This window comes from Chiloscyllium plagiosum, unplaced genomic scaffold (assembly GCF_037043375.1).
Source record: "Chiloscyllium plagiosum isolate Xiang-an unplaced genomic scaffold, Cpla_swu_hap1 HiC_scaffold_35, whole genome shotgun sequence".
Taxonomy (NCBI): domain Eukaryota; kingdom Metazoa; phylum Chordata; class Chondrichthyes; order Orectolobiformes; family Hemiscylliidae; genus Chiloscyllium; species Chiloscyllium plagiosum.
This window is the reverse complement of record NW_028270173.1, coordinates 24,547,957-24,564,991: the sequence shown is the minus strand read 5'-3', so window position 1 is coordinate 24,564,991 and position 17,035 is coordinate 24,547,957. Positions and strand designations below refer to the sequence as shown.

The 17,035-nt window shown below is 46.4% G+C and overlaps 1 pseudogene across 1 annotated transcript in view; it reads left to right on the top strand.

The window, feature by feature from the left end:
- The window catches only part of LOC122541261 (hepatic and glial cell adhesion molecule-like), a 47,908-nt pseudogene extending 31,098 nt beyond the window's left edge, over positions 1-16,810 (top strand). Inside the window, exons 6-8 of the transcript XR_015752979.1 lie at positions 2,939-3,034; positions 9,054-9,154; positions 16,361-16,810. The product of XR_015752979.1 is annotated as a hepatic and glial cell adhesion molecule-like (transcript). The remainder of the gene's footprint in view (positions 1-2,938; positions 3,035-9,053; positions 9,155-16,360) is intronic.
- The last annotated feature ends 225 nt before the right edge of the window (positions 16,811-17,035 follow it).

The following is a 17,035-nucleotide window of genomic DNA, read 5'->3' as shown; positions in this document are numbered from 1 at the left end:
TAGCACTTGTACGTCAGAGAAATGAGAGACCACATTGTTCCTAAGTTTCTTCAGCAGGCCCCTGTACTTTAAAATAAACTCAGGAGGTTCCAGAACAACTCCTTTATCTCATTTCATCTTGGGTTTGCTTTTTGGTTACGTTAAACTGGAGACCCGAAACACAGCGGAGACGCTTCCTTCTATATTGAAATCGATCTAACAATGATTGTAGACGTTTCCAAGAATCCCCACAAGTGGAAAGGCGCTATACAAATGAGGCTACATGCTATCAAACATTGATTGGATCTAGGACCAGATGCCCAGAAATCGGCATATAATGTAATAAGGAAAACTAATGGACAGTTCAGTTTGATTTGAAATTGATTGCAAGTAGATGATTTGATTCAGGGACGTTATCGCTTTTTCTTAATAATCCAAGTGACTGAGACATACACTGAGGAATTACAGGCCGGCTCAAACAAAAAGGATTTTGTCCTAATGTTGTGTCCTGTATTTGTAACTGAAGTGAATTTTTATTGTGTTCTCGAGCTCAGTTTGAGAGTGGTGGGGATATATTACTGATTATTTCCACAGGCCTAGAAGACAGATTGAGAATTCTACGTACATATGGACTAACTTGCATTTTCATAGCCCGTTTCACAGCCTCAGACAGTTCACAGCCAATGAATTACTGTTCTTCCTGGAGGTGAGAACCTGTTTCAGGAAGCACATGCGTTAAGCAAAGCACAGTAAGGCACTACGCACATCAATGAGATAAGTGGCCAAGTAATTCTCTTTAATGTTCGGAGGATAAGAAATGAGAGGTACAAAGAGAGTTAATGGTAGTTGCCTTTTCCCTCGGATGGGGGGGGGGGTTTCAAGACTAGGGGGCACATTGTTAAGGTGAGAGGAGTGAGATTTGAAAAAGACATGCGGAGCAAATCTTTTGTACAGAGGGTGGTTCACGTGTGGAATGAATTTCCAGAGGAAGTGGTGGGATGTGGGTACAATGACAATGTTTAAGGGACATTTGGATAAGTACATGATTAGGAAAGGCTTGGAAGGGAATGGGCCAGGGGCAGGCAGGTGGGACTGGTTTAGGTTGGGATTATGTTCAACACGGACTGGTCGGACCGAAGGGTCTGTTTCTGAGCTGCATGTCTATACGATAGCATGTAAATGTTGGACAGGTTACCAGGAAAATCTCTCAGATCTGCTTTTTTGAAAAAATACCATAGGGTCCTTTTACAGAACAGCCTCGATTATCCAAACGAGACAGGCAGGGAGTGTTTTATTCAGATAATTGATCGTTCGGATAACCGGAAACCGGTGCCAGTTCATAGAGTCATAGAGATGTACAGCATGGAAACAGACCCTTCGGTCCAACCTGTCCATGCCGACCAGATATCCCAACCCAATCTAGTCCCTCCTGCCAGCACCTGCCCCATACCCCTCCAAACCCTTCCTATTCATATACCCATCCAAAGCATACCAAACAACTTCTTCGCTATCCTATCTACCTGCGACTCCACTTTCAAGGAGCTATGAACCTGTACTCCAAGGTCTCTCTGTTCAGCAACACTCCCTAGGACCTTACCATTAAGTGTAAAAGACCTGCTAAGATTTGTTTTCCCAAAATGCAGCACCTCGCATTTATCTGAATTAAACTCCATCTGACACTTCTCAGCCCATTGGCCCATCTGGTCCAGATCCTGTTGTAATCTGAGGTAACCCTCTTCGCTGTCCACTACACCTCCAATTTTGGTGTCATCTGCAAACTTACTAACTGTACCTCTTATGCTCGCATCCAAATCATTTATGTAAATGACAAAAAGTAGAGGGTCCAGCACCGATCCTTGTGGCACCCCACTGGTCACAGGCCTCCAGTCTGGAAAACAACCCTCCACCACCACCCTCTGTCTTCTACCTTTGAGCCAGTTCTGTATCCAAATGGCTAGTTCTCCCTGTATTCCATGAGATCTAACCTTGCTCATCAGTCTCCCATGGGGAACCTTGTCGAACGCCTTACTGAAGTTCATATAGATCACATCTACTGCTCTGCCCTCATCAATCTTCTTTGTTACTTCTTCAAAAAATGCAATCAAGTTTGTGAGACATGATTTCCCACGCACAAAGCCATGTTGACTATCCCAAATCAGTCCTTGCCTTTCCAAATACATGTATATCCTGTTCCTCAGGATTCCTTCCAACATCTTGCCCACCACCGAGGTCAGGCTCACCGGTCTATAGTTCCCTGGCTTGTCTTTACTGCCCTTCTTAAACAGTGGCACCACGTTTGCCAACCTCCAGTCTTCCGGCACCTCACCTGTGACTATCTCAACATTTCTCGGTTATCTGGCAATGCACGCCATAATGCTGTTTAACTGAATGCTGAGTTGCCTAATGCCGCTTTATGAGACCTTGAGGTCTTGTTTGGATAATCTGAAATTTGGATAATCGAGGTTGTGTTGTACATCTTCAAAAGGAATCAGGGACCTCGGTTTGAAATGTCCTCTAAAACATGGCACCTCTGACAGTGCTGCATTCCTTCCCCACTGGGCCAGGGTACTTGCCAGCTTTATCTACTGACCTTTCCTTGCCCTGCTAAATCTGGGTTGAGCCAACACTTACACCATCATGTAGGGAGTGTCAGGAAAGGAAGATAGTGGGGCAAAGGGATTTGCTTCTGGGTCTTACTGGACTGTCTGAGGGAAGCTGGGTAGCGAGGGTGCGCAGATGCGTGAGGCAATTTCATTTTCTCCCTGTCACTTTTGAATTGGTGGCGCAGCCGGCAGCCTGACAGGAATTTGTACTGCCCTGGTCCCAACTCTCTCTGGTATTTGTTGCATCTGGGTTGATCCAAAGATCTTAAGTGCAGGAACCGGGAAACCTTCCCTGTACTTCTCTCGACCGAGTCTGTGTGTGTTTAATACATGTGAGCACTCTGCTTTGCTTCCAGTTTGCAGTCTAGTCCTGAGCACAATCGATCTGTACAGTGACTTACTTGCCCCGTGTCTGTCGGGAATCCTGATTTTTGGAACGCTTAGTCAATCTGGTGAGTCTTAATGATGAAATTATCGACAACGAATCAGTTCTGAACATGACATCCTGTCAGTGTGATTAGGCAGCAGATTACCATGTTTTCATTGGAAGTCATCAGTCTATTGTAGTTTACAGTGTAAAATCAGGCCATTTCACCCATTTGTTTCCCTGCCGTCTCCTTGCTGTATCAGTCCCAGAATGTAAGAACTAGGAGCAGAAGTAGGCCATTCAGCCCCTCCAGCCTGCTGCACCATTCAATATGATCATGGCTGATTTCATCTCAACTCCACTCTTGCTTCCCCATGACGCGAAAACCCATTGCTAATTAAAACGATCTCCCAACTCTTAAACTTACTGAGTGTCCTGCACTATCTGGGGTAGTGAATTCCAGAGATTCACAATCCTTTTGAGAGAAGTAATCCCTCTTCCTCCTCCGCGTTAACTCTGCTACCCCTTTTCCGAAAAGTATGACCTGTCATTCTAGCTTGTCCCATGGGAGATAACACCAGCTCTGCATCGACTTTGTCAATCATCAAGGGCGTCTGATGCAGCTCCAATTAGATCACCTCCCGTTCTTCTCAACTCTAGCAGGTGTAAGCCGACAACTGCTCAGCCTCTCTTCTTAAACCAAGCCTGATGTCTCTGGAATTAGTCCAGTGAACTTTCTCTGAACATGCCTCCAGTACGTTTACATCCCTCCTCAAGTAGGAGAACTAAAATTGTACTCGGAACTCCAGATGCGGTCTCACTAATGCCTTGTACAGTTACAGCAACACGTCCCGACTTTTATACACAGTCCCTTCAGCAATAAATGCCAAAATTCCATTTGTCTTCCTTGTTGGGGTGGCACGGTGGCTCAGTGGTTAGCACTGCTGCCTCACAGCACCAGCGTCCCAGGTTTGATTCCAGCCACGGGTGACTGTCTGCGTGGAACTTGCACATTCTCCCCATGTCTGCGTGGGTTTCCTCCGGGTGCTGCGGTTTCCTCCCACAGTCCAAAGATGTGCAGGGTCAGGTGAATTGCCAATAGTGTTAGGTGCATTAGTCAGAGGGGAAATGGGTCTGGGTGGGTTACTCTTTGGAGGGTCGGTGTGGACTGGTTGGGTCGAAGGGATCTGTTTCCACATGGTAGGGAATCTAATCTAATCTAAAAAGAATTACCTGCTGTCCCTGTTTATCAGTTTTCTGTAACAGTCATGAGGAAACCCAAATCCCTCTGCACCAAAGCGTTTTAAAGTTTCTCTCCATTTAGATAATAAATTGCCTTTTTATTCCAATCCGCTTAGTTCCAGTCTAGACCAAATTGCTTTGCATTTCCTTCTTTGTCAAATAAATATCTACTGCTTGCTTGGATGATGCAGTGGTTCCTATCACAGACTGTGGTAGACCTGTGTGGAAGGTACTCCCATGTCAAATACATTTCTGGCGAGCTAGTGAGGGGCAGGAATTGGAGAGTAGAGCAGATGAATGTCTGGCTGAGGAGCTGGTGTATGGGAGAAGGATTCACATTTGTAAACTGTCTTGGGGGTAGAAGTAACCTGTCCAAGAAGATTGCATCTGAATTGGAAGGGGACAAATATACTGGCAGGGAGATTTGCTCGAGCTGCTCAGGAGGATTTAAACTAGTAAGGTGGGGAGGTTGGGACCCAGGGAGATAGTGAGGAAAGAGATCAATCTGAGACTGATACAGTTGGGAAAGGGAGCAAGTCAAACAGTCAGGGACAAAACAGAAAACAAAGTAGGACTGATACATTAAACTGCATTTATTTCACTGCAAGGGGCCTAACAGGGAAGGCAGATGAACTCAGGGCATAGTTAGGAACATGGGACTGGGATATCATAGCAATTACAGAAACATGGCTCAGGGATGGGCAGGACTGGCAGCTTAATGTTCCAGGATACAAATGCTACAGGAAGGATAGAAAGGGAGGCAAGAGAGGAGGGGGAGTGGCGTTTTTGATAAGGGATAGCATTACAGCTGTGCTGAGGGAGGATATTCCTGGAAATACATCCAGGGATGCTGTTTGGGTGGAACTGAGGAATAAGAAAGGGATGATCACCTTATTGGGATTGTATTATAGACCCCCTAATAGTCAGAGGGAAAATGAGAAACAAACTTGTAAGGATATCTCAGCTATCTGTAAGAATAATAGGGTAGTTATGGTAGGGGATTTTAACTTTTGAAACATAGACTGGGACTGCCATAGAGTTAAGGGTTTAGATGGAGAGGAATTTGTTAAATGTGTACGAGACAATTTTCTTGTCTTGCAGGGCAGCTGACTGAGGTGTCAGTGGGGGAGCACTTTGGGGCCAGCGACCATAATTCTATTAGATTTAAAATAATGATGGAAAATGATGGACCAGGTCTAAAAGTTGAAGTTCTAAATTGGAGAAAGGCCAATTTTGACGGTATCAGGCAAGAACTTTCAAAAGCTGATTGGGGGCAGGTAAAGGGACGGCTGGAAAATGAGAAGCCTTCAGAAATGAGATCAGGAGAGTCCAGAGAAAGTATTCCTGTTAGGGTGAAAGGAATGGCTGGTAGATATAGGGAGTGATGGATGACTAAAGAAACTGAGGGTTTGGTTAAGAAAAGAAGGAAGCATATGTTAGATGAATCCTTAGAGTATAAAGGAAGTAGGAGTATACTTAAGAGAGAAATCAGGAGGGCAAAAAGGGGACATGAGATAGCTTTGGCAAATAGAGTTAAGGAGAATCCAAAGGGTTTTTACAAATGCAAAAAGGATAAAAGGGTAACTAGGGAGAGAATAGGGCCCCTCAAAGATCAGCAAGGTGGCCTTTGTGTGGAGTCGCATGAGATGGGGGAGATACTAAACGAGTATTTTGTATCAGTGTTTACTTTGGAAAAGGACATGGAAGATATAGAATGTAGGGAAATAGATGGTGACATCTTGAAAAATGTCCATGTTACAGAGGAAGAAGTGCTGGATGTCTTGAAATGCATAAAAGTGGATAAATCCCCAGGACCTGTTCAGGTGTACCCGAGAACTCTGTGGGAAGCTAGAGAAGTGATTGCTGGGCCTCTTGCTGAGATATTTGTATCATCGATAGTCACAGGTGAGGTGCCGGAAGACTGGAGGTTGGCAAACGTGGTGCCACTGTTTAAGAAGGGTGGTAAGGCAAGCCAAGGAACTATAGACCAGTGAGCCTGACCTCAGTGGTGGGCAAGTTGTTGGAGGGAATCCTGAGGGACAGGATGTACATGTATTTGGAAAGGCAAGGACTTATTCAGGATAGTCAACATGGCTTTGTGCGTGGGAAATCATGCCTCACAAACTTGATTGAGTTTTTTGAAGAAGTAACCAAGAGGATTGATCAGGGCAGAGTGGTAGATGTGACCTATATGAACTTCAGTAAGGTATTTGATAAGGTTCCCCATGGGAGACTGGTGAGCAAGGTTCGATCTCATGGAATACAGGGAGAACTAGCCATTTGGATACAGAACTGGCTCAAAGGTAGAAGACAGGGGGTGGTGGTGGAGGGTTGTTTTTCAGACCGGAGGCCTGTGACCAGTGGAGTGCCACAAGGATCGGTGCTGGGTCCACTACTTTTCATCATTTTTATAAATGATTTGGATGCGAGCATAAGAGGTACAGTTAGTATGTTTGCCGATGATACCAAAATTGGAGGGTTACCTCCGATTACAACAGGACCTTATAAGGTGACCTTATAAAATCATGAGGGGCATGGATAAGGTAAATAGGCAAGGTCTATTGAGGTGGAGGAGTCCAGAACTAGAGGGTGTAAGTTTAGAATGAGAGGAGAAAGATATAAAAGAGATCTAAGGGGCAACTCTTTCAGACAGAAGGTAATACGTGTATGGAATTAGCTGCCAGAGGAAGTGGTGGAGGCTGGTACAATTGCAACATTTAAAAGGCACCTGGATGGGTATATGATTAGGAAAGGTTTGGAGGGATATGGGCCGGGTGCTGGCTTGTGGGAATGGATTGGGCTGGGATATCTGGTCGGCATGGACGGGTTGGACCGAAGGGTCTGTTTCCCTGCTGTACATGTCTGTGACTCTATCACCTTTAAACCTTTCCCCTCTCACCTTGAACCTATGACCCTGAGTAATTGAGTCCCCCACTCTGGGGGGGGGGGGGGGGGAAAGCTTCTTGCTATCCTCCTGTCTATATCTCTCATGATTTTATAGACCTCAGTCAGGTGCCCCCCCACCCCCAACCTCCTTTCCAATGAAAATATTCCTAATCTACTCAGCCTCTTGTCATAACTAGCACCCTCCATCCCAGACAACATCCTGGTGAACCTCCCTGCACCCTCTCCAAAGCGTCCACATCCTGTTGGTAATGTGGCAACCAGAATTGTATGCAGTGTTCCAAATGTGGCCGAACCAAAGTCCTATACAACGGGAACATGACCTGCCAACTCTTGTACTCAATACCCCATCCAGTGAAGGAAAGCATGCCATAGGCTGCCTTTACCACTCTACTGACCTGCGTTGTCACCTTCAGGGAACAGTGGACCTGAACACCCAGATCTCTCTGTACATCAGTTTTCCCCCAGACTTTTCCATTTACTGTCTAGTTCACTCTTGAATTGGATCTTCCAAACTGCATCACCTCGCATTTGCCCGATTGAACTCCCTCTGCCCAACTCTCCAATCTATCTGTATTCTGCTGCATTCTCTGACAGTCCCCTTCACTATCTGCTACTCCACTAATCTTCATGTCATCTGCAAATTTGTATACCTTCCTTCAGGTCATTTATGTATGGATGGATGGCAGATCTCCTTCCCTAAAGGACACTCGTGAAACCAATTTTTTTATGATTCGGAGATGCCGGTGTTGGACTGGGGTGTACAAAGTTAAAAATCACACAACACCCGGTTATAGTCCAACAGGTTTAATTGGAAGCACACTAGCTTTCGGAGCGACGCTCCTTCATTTATAGCAAAAATTTACAGTGTGATGTAACTGAAATTTTCAATGTATAATTTCAGTTACATCACACTGTAAATTTTTGCTCTAAATTCTGTGTGTTAGGATCGAGCCCTCCACTACCACCTGATGAAGGAGCGTCGCTCCGAAAGCTAGTGCACTTCCAATTAAACCTATTGGACTATAACCTGGTGTTGTGTGATTTCCAATTTTTTATGACACTCAACAATGGTTCTGTGGTCACGATTAGAGTTTTTTAACATTTCTATAATGTATTTATTGAATACAAGTTCCACTCTGTGCTGTGGCGGGGTTCGAGCCTGTGTCCTTAGAACGTTACCTGGAGCATCTGGATTACCAGTCTCGTGACAAAATATTACTACGCCAATACCTTCGCAAGTATTAAACAAGATGGCTGCATGGTCTCTCTGCTTTAGGAAAGGTGTTGTGACACTTGAAAGGGTTCAGAAAAGATTTACAAGGATGTTGACAGGACTGGAGAGTTTGAGCTAAAGGGAGAGGCTGAATAGGCTGGGACTGTTTTCCCTGGAGCGACGGAGGCTGAGGGGTGACCTTATAGTGGTTTATAAAATCAGGAGGGGCATGGATAGGGTAAGTAGACAGGTCTTGTTTCACAGGGGAGGGGAGTCCAGAACTAGTTTTAAGGTGAGAGGGGAAAGATCTAAAAGGGGCAACTTTTTCCATGCAGAGGAAGTGATGCAGGCTGCTGCAATTGTAACACTTAAAGGGCACTTGGATGGGTATAGGAAGAAATGCTGGCAAATGGGACGAGATTAATTTTGGATATATCTGGTCAGCATGAGCATGGAAGAGTTGGACCTCTTTCCATACTGTGTCCAACCAAATATAGTGCAGAAAATAACATGGGCAGCAGATGTGGAGCCGTGGATTTCTAAGTATTGATATAACCAAGATCCCTCTAATGAGGGTGTAATGAGCTGTGTGTGTGTCTGTGTCTGTGTCCGTCTGTATGTGTGTGTGTGTCAAAAAGAATATGTTACATCATAACCGTCCTCAATGCATTCTAGTGAGTCTGTCACCTCACGTGCTGATTAGATCTGCAATTGATGTTTTTAATTCTGTTATTGATTGCAGGTAATGGGTGTGAGCCAGCTCCCAATCTCCAAACGAGTCTAATTCTTGCTATGGTGGTGCAGTTAGTTGTCTTTTTGATCCCCTTTTGCTCAGCATTTCATGTAAGTAATGTGGATGGAGTAACAGGTTGTACCAAACTATTGGAACAGACACAGCAACTGTGACTGACTGGGATTTTCCATTTGGGACTGTGGGATGATGGGCTATCTGTCTCTAGCGGGAGAGTTTACCTGATGTGGCAGTGCTTATATCATCCCTTGGAACGTAAGGAACTGGGGTGGGGGAGGGGGTTGATGTTGTGATATTGAAGGATGGAGCAGATGTGTATTGCAGCTAAACTGTATTATGCACAAAATTTAGATGAAAGCACAACAGTGTTGAGTCGCCTCTGCTTCCCAAAGCATTCAAGTGATTCTGGGCTAAGGTGGAGTATGAGACCTTTGTACCCTCAGGTCATATACTAGGATACAGTAATGACCTTCTGACCATGTACCTTAAAGGTACACTGACATGTGTACACTTAACACTGGGGCTATGTGTTGGGAGATTCTACACAGTCCGCTATACTGTCTAACCACGAGTTTTAACTGAGTATAAGAAAATACAGTCTGGAAAATGGGAACGGGAGTACGCCATTCGGTCCTTTAGAGCCTGCGCTGTCATTCGATATGATCATGGCTGACCATCCAACTAAGTATCTTGTTCCTGCTTTTTCCCCGTACGCTTTCGTCTCTTTAGCCCCAAGACCGAGATCAAACTCCTCCTCGAAGGCATTTGATGTTTTTTTGGGTCTCAGTTGCTCCCTGTGGCAATGAACTTCATAGGCTCACCCACTGTCTGGGTGAAGGCGTTCCTCCTTATCTCAGTCCTCAATGGGCTACCCTGTGTCCTTCAACTTTTAAACTTGAGGAACCTAAACTAAGCAGCTCGAAAGTCACCGGAGAGGTGTAGCCAGCCATTCCTCTGAACCTGCTGGCTGGGAAAATGGTCCGACTGCAGCATCTTCTCTGAGGTCAGCGTCTCTGACCAGCATTGAGGCACCAGTCACTGAAATCCATCTCCGCTGGGGAGACATCTCCTTGAAAGATTAGATTATTTTCGATTAGAATCCCTACAGTGTGGAAACAGGCTATTTGACCCAACCAGTCCACACTGACCCTCCGAAGAGTAACCCACTCAGACCCATTTCCCTCTGACTATTGCACCTAATAACTATGGACAAATTAGGATGGCCAGTTCACCCTGACCTGCACATCTTTGGACTGTGGGAGGAAACCGGAGCACCCGGAGGAAACCCACACAGACACGGGGAGAATGTGTAAACTCCACACAGTCAGTCGCCTGAGGCTGGGATCGAACCTGGGATCCTGGCAATGTGAGGCAGCAGGGCTAACCACTGTGCCACTGTGCCGCCAGCCTCGCACCAAACTCCAGAAACAGTTGTCCTGCCCAGAACTCTGTAGCAATGGGTGACTCCCAGCAGACAAGTCCTTAAAGCAGTCTGAACAGGTCAAAAGTCCGCACCCATCCCAAGTGACTCACGGAAGCATCTGCAGTTTGTGTGCCGGACTTGTCAGTAATCACAGAATAGGCTGAATCGCCGTGGAAACGGGTCTCCCTCAGTTCAGAGGGACCGCCCAAGGAGGAAGGGACGCAGCATGGTCGTAGAGTCATACAGCACAGGAACAGACGCTTCAGTCCAACTAGTCCATGCAGACCATAATCCAGAACTGAGCTAGTCCCACCTGCCTGCTCCTGACCCATATCCCTCCCAACCTCTCCCATTCACGTAGGAGTCTTTTCAACATTGTAACTGTACCCCTCATCTACCACTTCCTCTGGAAGCTCACTCCACACAGGAACCAATCTCTGTAAAAGAAATTGCCCCTCGTGTCTTTATTTTTAATCTTTATCCTCTCACTTTTTAAAAATATGTCCCCTAGTTTTGAAATTCCCCACCCTAGGGAGAAGACACCTGCCATTCACTTTTATCTGTACTCCTCCTGATTTTTATAAACCTCTCGAAGCCCACCTCCTGTACTCCCGGGAAGAAAATGTCCCTATCCGGCCTCTCCTTCATAGCTCAAATCCTCCATTCCTGGCAACATCCTGGTCAATCTTTTCTAAACCCTCTGCAGTTCACTGACCTCCTTCCTGTAACAGGGAAGACGGAACTGCATGCAGAATTCCAGAAGGGGCCTCACCAACGTCCTGAACAGTCTCAGCGTAATGTCCCCACTCCTGTTCTCAAAGGTGTTTAAGTACATGCATGCACATGCGTGTATGTATACACACAGACACAGACGCGCATACGCACGCGTGCACACACACACTCACACACACACACCAGGTGGAGAGGGAATAGTGCTGTTGTTTTTTTTATGCTCTAATCGTTTCTTAAATAGCTTTGACATGGGGGCTGGGGGAAAGACAGAGGTGACACGGTGGCTCAGTGGTTAGCGCCGCTGCCTCACAGCGCCAGGGACCCGGGTTCGATTCCAGCCTCTGGCAACTGTGTGGCGTTTGCACGTTCTCCTCGTGTCTGCATGGTTTTCCACCGGATGCTCTGGTTTCCTTCCACAATCCAAAGATTTGCAGGCCGTTTGGATTGGCCATGCTAAATTGCCCGATAGTGTTCAGGGATGTGTAGGTTAAGTCACCGTCGAGTAATAAGATAGGGGAATGGGTCTGGGTGGGGTTACTCTTTGGGTCAGTGTGGACCCGTTAGGCCAAGTATCCTGATTTCACGCTGTAGGGATTCTGTGAGACTTTCTGTACAGCCCAGCTCCAATGTCCACAGCCTCCACCTCCCTCATTCTGGGGTTTCCCAGTCTGACTCCAGGGGAACCCTGCTACCCCAGAACGAAAGTCCAACCTCTCAGGCCAAAGCGTTTCCCCAGGAAAAATTTGTCCAACTTGTGTTTCACAAGCAGTTGGATCTGGTAACTAAAGGGATCAAGATGATGTGAGGGAAAAGCGGGGACTGCTTGTTGAGTTGGATGCTCAGCCAATGGTCACAATGAAGAGCAGATGGGGCTCATTGGCCTACTCCTGCTCCAGGACATTACCTGCAGCCTTGGGATTGCCAGTCCAGTGACAATATTACTAGGCTAATGCTGCCTCAAGCATTAAACAAGATGGCTGCATGGTCTCCCTGCTATAGGAAAGGTGTTGTGAAACTTGAAAGGGTTCAGAAAAGACTTAAAAGGAAGTTGCCAGAGTTGGAGGGTTTGAGTTGTAGACAGAGGCCGAATAGGCAGGGGCTGTTTTCCCTGGAACGTCGGAGGCCAAGGGGTGACCTTTATAGAGGTTTAGAAGATCCTGAGGGGCTTAGAAAGGGTGAATAGTTAAGGTCTTTTTTAGACAATAGAGTAGGCCATTCTGTCCTTCGAGCCAGCACCACCATTCATTATGGTCATGGCTGATCATCCTCATCCTTTGTGGGTGGCACGGTGGCACAGTGGTTAGCACTGTTGCCTCACAGCGCCAGAGACCCGGGTTCAGTTCCCGACTCAGGCGACTGACTGTGTGGAGTTTGCATGTTCTCCCCGTGTCTGCGTGGATTTCCTCCGGGTGCTCCGGTTTCCTCCCACAGTCCAAAGATGTGCAGGTCAGGTGAATTGGCCATGCTAAATTCCCCGTAGTGTTAGGTAAGGGGTAAATGTAGGGGTATGGGTGGGTTGTGCTTCGGCGGGTCGGTGTGGACTTGTTGGGCCGAAGGGCCTGTTTCCACACTGTAATGTAATCTAATCTAATCTAATCTAATCAGTATCCTGTTCCTGCCTTATCCCCATAACCCTTGATTCCACTATCCTTAAGAGCTCTATCCAACTCTTTCTTGAAAGTATCCAGAGACTTGGCCTCCACTGCCTTCTGGGACAGAGCATTCCATACACCCACCACTCTCTGGTGAAGACGTTTCTCCTCAACTCTGTTCTAAATGGCCTACCCCTTATTTTTAAACTGTGTCCTCTGGTTCGGGACTCACCCATCAGCAGAAACCTGCTTCCTGCCTCCAGAGTGTCCAATCCTTTAATAATCTTATATGTCTCAATAAGATCCCCTCTCATCCTTCTAAACTCAAGGGTATACAAGCCCAGTTGCTCCAATCTTTCAACGTAAGACAGTCCTGCCATTCCGGGAATTGACCTCGTGAACCTACACTGCATTACCTCAATAGCCAGAATGTCTTTACTCAAATTTAGAGACCAAAACTGTGCACAATATTCCAGGTGTGGTCTCACCAGGGCCCTGTACAGCTGCAGAAGAACCTCTTTGCTTCTATACTCAATTCCTCTTGTTATGAAGGCCAGCATGCTATTAGCCTTCTTCACTACCTGCTGTACCTGCATGCTTGCTTTCATTGACTGATGTACAAAAACACCTAGATTTTGTTGTACTGCCCCTTTACCTAACTTGACTCCATTTAGGTAGGAATCTGCCTTCCTGTTCTTGCCACCAAAGTGGATAACCACACATTTATCCACATTAAACTGCATCTGCCATGCATCTGTCCACTCACCTGTCCAGGTCACCCTGTAATCTCCTAACATCCTCCTCACATTTCACCCTGCCACCCAGCTTTGTATCATTAGCAAATTTGCTAATATTACTTTTAATACCATCATGTATAACATTAATGTATATTGTAAAAAACTGCGGTCCCAGCACTGATCCCTGCGGTACCCCACTGGCCACCGCCTGCCATTTCCAGGGGAGGGGAGTCCAGAACTAGGTGAGAGGGGAAAGATATAAAAGATGTCATTAGTGGTCTTTCTCTGATGCTTCTTGTAGTTTGCAAGAGGCAGAGGGTGGCTGTTTCCCCGTGAAAATCTCTCTGACTTAACAATTAAAAGTCAGCGCTAACAGCAATGGCTGCAGGAAAGATAAACTGGGTCTTCTGGTGAATAGTTTTAGTCTTGACTGTAGAAAAGAGGAAACCACTCCTGAGCCCTTCAAGATCAGATCTCTTCTCTGTATCTTGTTCCTAGCCCTAGGCAGCGTTCACTTACGCAACACCCAGCTCGTCGTGGGCAGGCAGCGTGCCCTTACAATTGATAATTGCTCACTAATACACAGGGACAAACAAACTGCAGGTGCTGGAATCCAAAGTAGCCAGGCAGGAGGCTGGAAGAGCACAGTAAGCCGACGTTTCGGGTGTAACCCCCCCCCCCCTTCAGGACTGTGGGTGGGTTTAGGGAGAGCTGCAGATGAAGTGGATGGCAGAGACAGGGTGGTGAGGTGGGGGATAGGTGAAGACAGGTAGAGGGTACAAACTGGTTGGTCAGTGGGAGGAATGAATCCAGTTGGTGGCAGGGAACAGTGGAAGGAAGGGGGAGGCAGAGGCATGGGGGGATGGGGGAAACTCAATGATGAGTCACCAGTCAACTTTTTGCTCGAAATCAGAGCTGCATCTAAATATAGAACTCCCCACTCGCTCTGTTTCTCTTGTGTCTGCTTGTTCAAACAATGATTTGGAGATGCCGGTGTTGGACTGGGGTGTACAAAGTTAAAAATCACACAACACCAGGTTATAGTCCAACAGGTTTAATTGGAAGCACACTAGCTTTCGGAGCGACGCTCCTTCATCAGGTGATTGTGGAGGGCTCGATCGTAACACAGAATTTATAGCAAAAATTTACAGTGTGATGTAACTGAAATTATACATTGAAAAATTGATTGTCTGTTAAGCCTTTCATCTGTTAGAATACAGTGATAGTTTCACTTCTTTCATGTGTAAATCACAAAACCCTTTTTTTAAAAGTTGCAACATTCTAAAAATGCTTGACTCAGGTGTCAGGTTACTTGGTTTCAAGAGATATAGCCTCCCTTTCAAACATTGGTTATAAATCGGTTCTTTCCCATTTCAGTCCACCGCATTTAAAAAGCACAAATATGAAATGATGCAACCTTAAAGGCCCAAGTTAGGAGTGTGACGGAATACTCCCCTCTTGCCTGACTGTGTGCAGCTCCAGCAATGTTTTTATTTACTTTAAAAACACACTTTACTCATTAAAAATCAGAGTTACTAAAGTAGTTTGGCTCTGTATAGTAGCACATGAAGAAATAAACAATATTAAAGTTGACTCTATCCAGCAAAGAAACCAAAGGCACTCCTTTCTTGTACATAACAAAAGCTCCAAACCATCCACAGTGGCTCAGTGGTTAGCCTCACAGCACCAGGGTCCCAGGTTCAATTCCAGCCTCGGGTGACACTCTGTGTGGCGTTTGCACATTCTCCCCGTGTCTGTGTGGGTTTCCTCCAGGTGCTCCGGTTTCCTCCCACAGTCCAAAGATGTGCAGGTTAGGTGAATGGGCAGTGCTAAGTTGCCCATAGTGTTAGTTTCATAAGTCAGGGGTAAATGTTGGGGAATGGGTCTGGGTGGGTTGCTATTCGCAGGGTCGGTGTGGACTTGTTGGGCCACACTGTAGGGAATCTAATCTAAATCCAGGACAAAGCAGCCCACTTGATTGGCACCACATATTCACTCCCTGTCACTACCCCCCACACAGTGGTCGTCGTGACCATCCACAAGTTGCACTCACCAAGGTTTTTTTTGACGTGTGATCTCCCGGTGAACACCATCTTGTGGAAGCTGCCACCAAACCATACACCATCCTGATCTGGGACGACATCATCAGTTCTTCAGCAACGATGGGTCAAAATCCTGCAACTCCCTCCCTGATAGCATCGTGGGTGTTCCCACTATCAAATAAACCGCAGCGGTTTAAAACAAACGCAGCTTGCCACCACCTTCTCGAGGGTGGCACAGTGGCTGGCACAGTGGCTAGCACTGCTGCCTCACAGCGCCAGAGAACCGGGTTTAATTCCTGCCTCAGACGACTGTTTGTGTAGAGTTTGCACATTCTCCCCGTGTCTGCGTGGGTTTCCTCCGGGCGCTCCGATTTCCTCCCACAGTCCAAAGATGTGCAGGTTAGGTGAATTGGCCATGCTAAATTGCCCATAGTGTTAGGTGAAGGGGTAAATGTAGGGGAAAATGTAGGGGAATGGGTCTGGGTGGGTTGCGCTTCGGCGGGTCGGTGTGGACTTGTTGGGCTGAAGGGCCTGTTTCCACACTGTAAGTAATCTAATCTAATCTTGGGATGGGTAATAATACTCGCCCAGGCCGTGACATCCACATCCTGTAAGCGACTGCCTAAAATGAAAAAGATTGAAAGTTTCAAAAACATTGGCTTTTTTTATATATATTGCGAGTTTAAGAAACTTTCTTGGATATTTTGTGAAAAGTCAGCGTTTTCTGTTGCCTGATGTCATAATTCATGATTTTCCTTTCTTTTGTCTGTAGCAGGAGAACAAGCAACCCTTGAACTTGCTGATTAATCTTCCTATTGAAGAAGAGCCGGTCACAGCCAGTCACACTGCAGCTATATCCAGAAACGATGCTCCCAGAGTTGAATTGCCTTTAGTATGGGGCTGCTGTTGCCACCATTGGAAGAAGCATTTTAAATTCAATGTTTGAAAACATGTGAGAAATGACATTTGTACTTGTGAGACAGAATGGTTTGAGAGTTCTTGTGATCTCTGTGGTCTCACACAACGGAGTCATGTTTTTCTCACTTTTGCCCCCTGGTTTCCAGCATCTGCAGTCCTCACTTTTGCCTAGCTGAATTTTAATCTTACTGCGAATTCTCTTGCAAGGATGCTTCCCTTGAAGAGGTTCTCCTCCTCCCTCCATAAGAATCTCAGTGAGTCTCTCTCTCTCACTGCAACCCGCAGGTACTCTTTGCTACCTTCTTCCCAGCGCCCCCCCCCACCCCACCCCCCCCCCCTCCCCCCCACCACCACCACTTATCTCTCCAACCTGGAGGCTCCCTGCCTCCATTCCTGATGAAGGGCTTTTGCCCGAAACATCGATTTTCCTGCTCCTCGGATGCTGCCTAACCTGCTGTGCTTTACCATCACCACTCTGATCTAGCCTCTGGTTTCCAGCATCTGCAGTCCTCACGTTTGCATCCGTCAG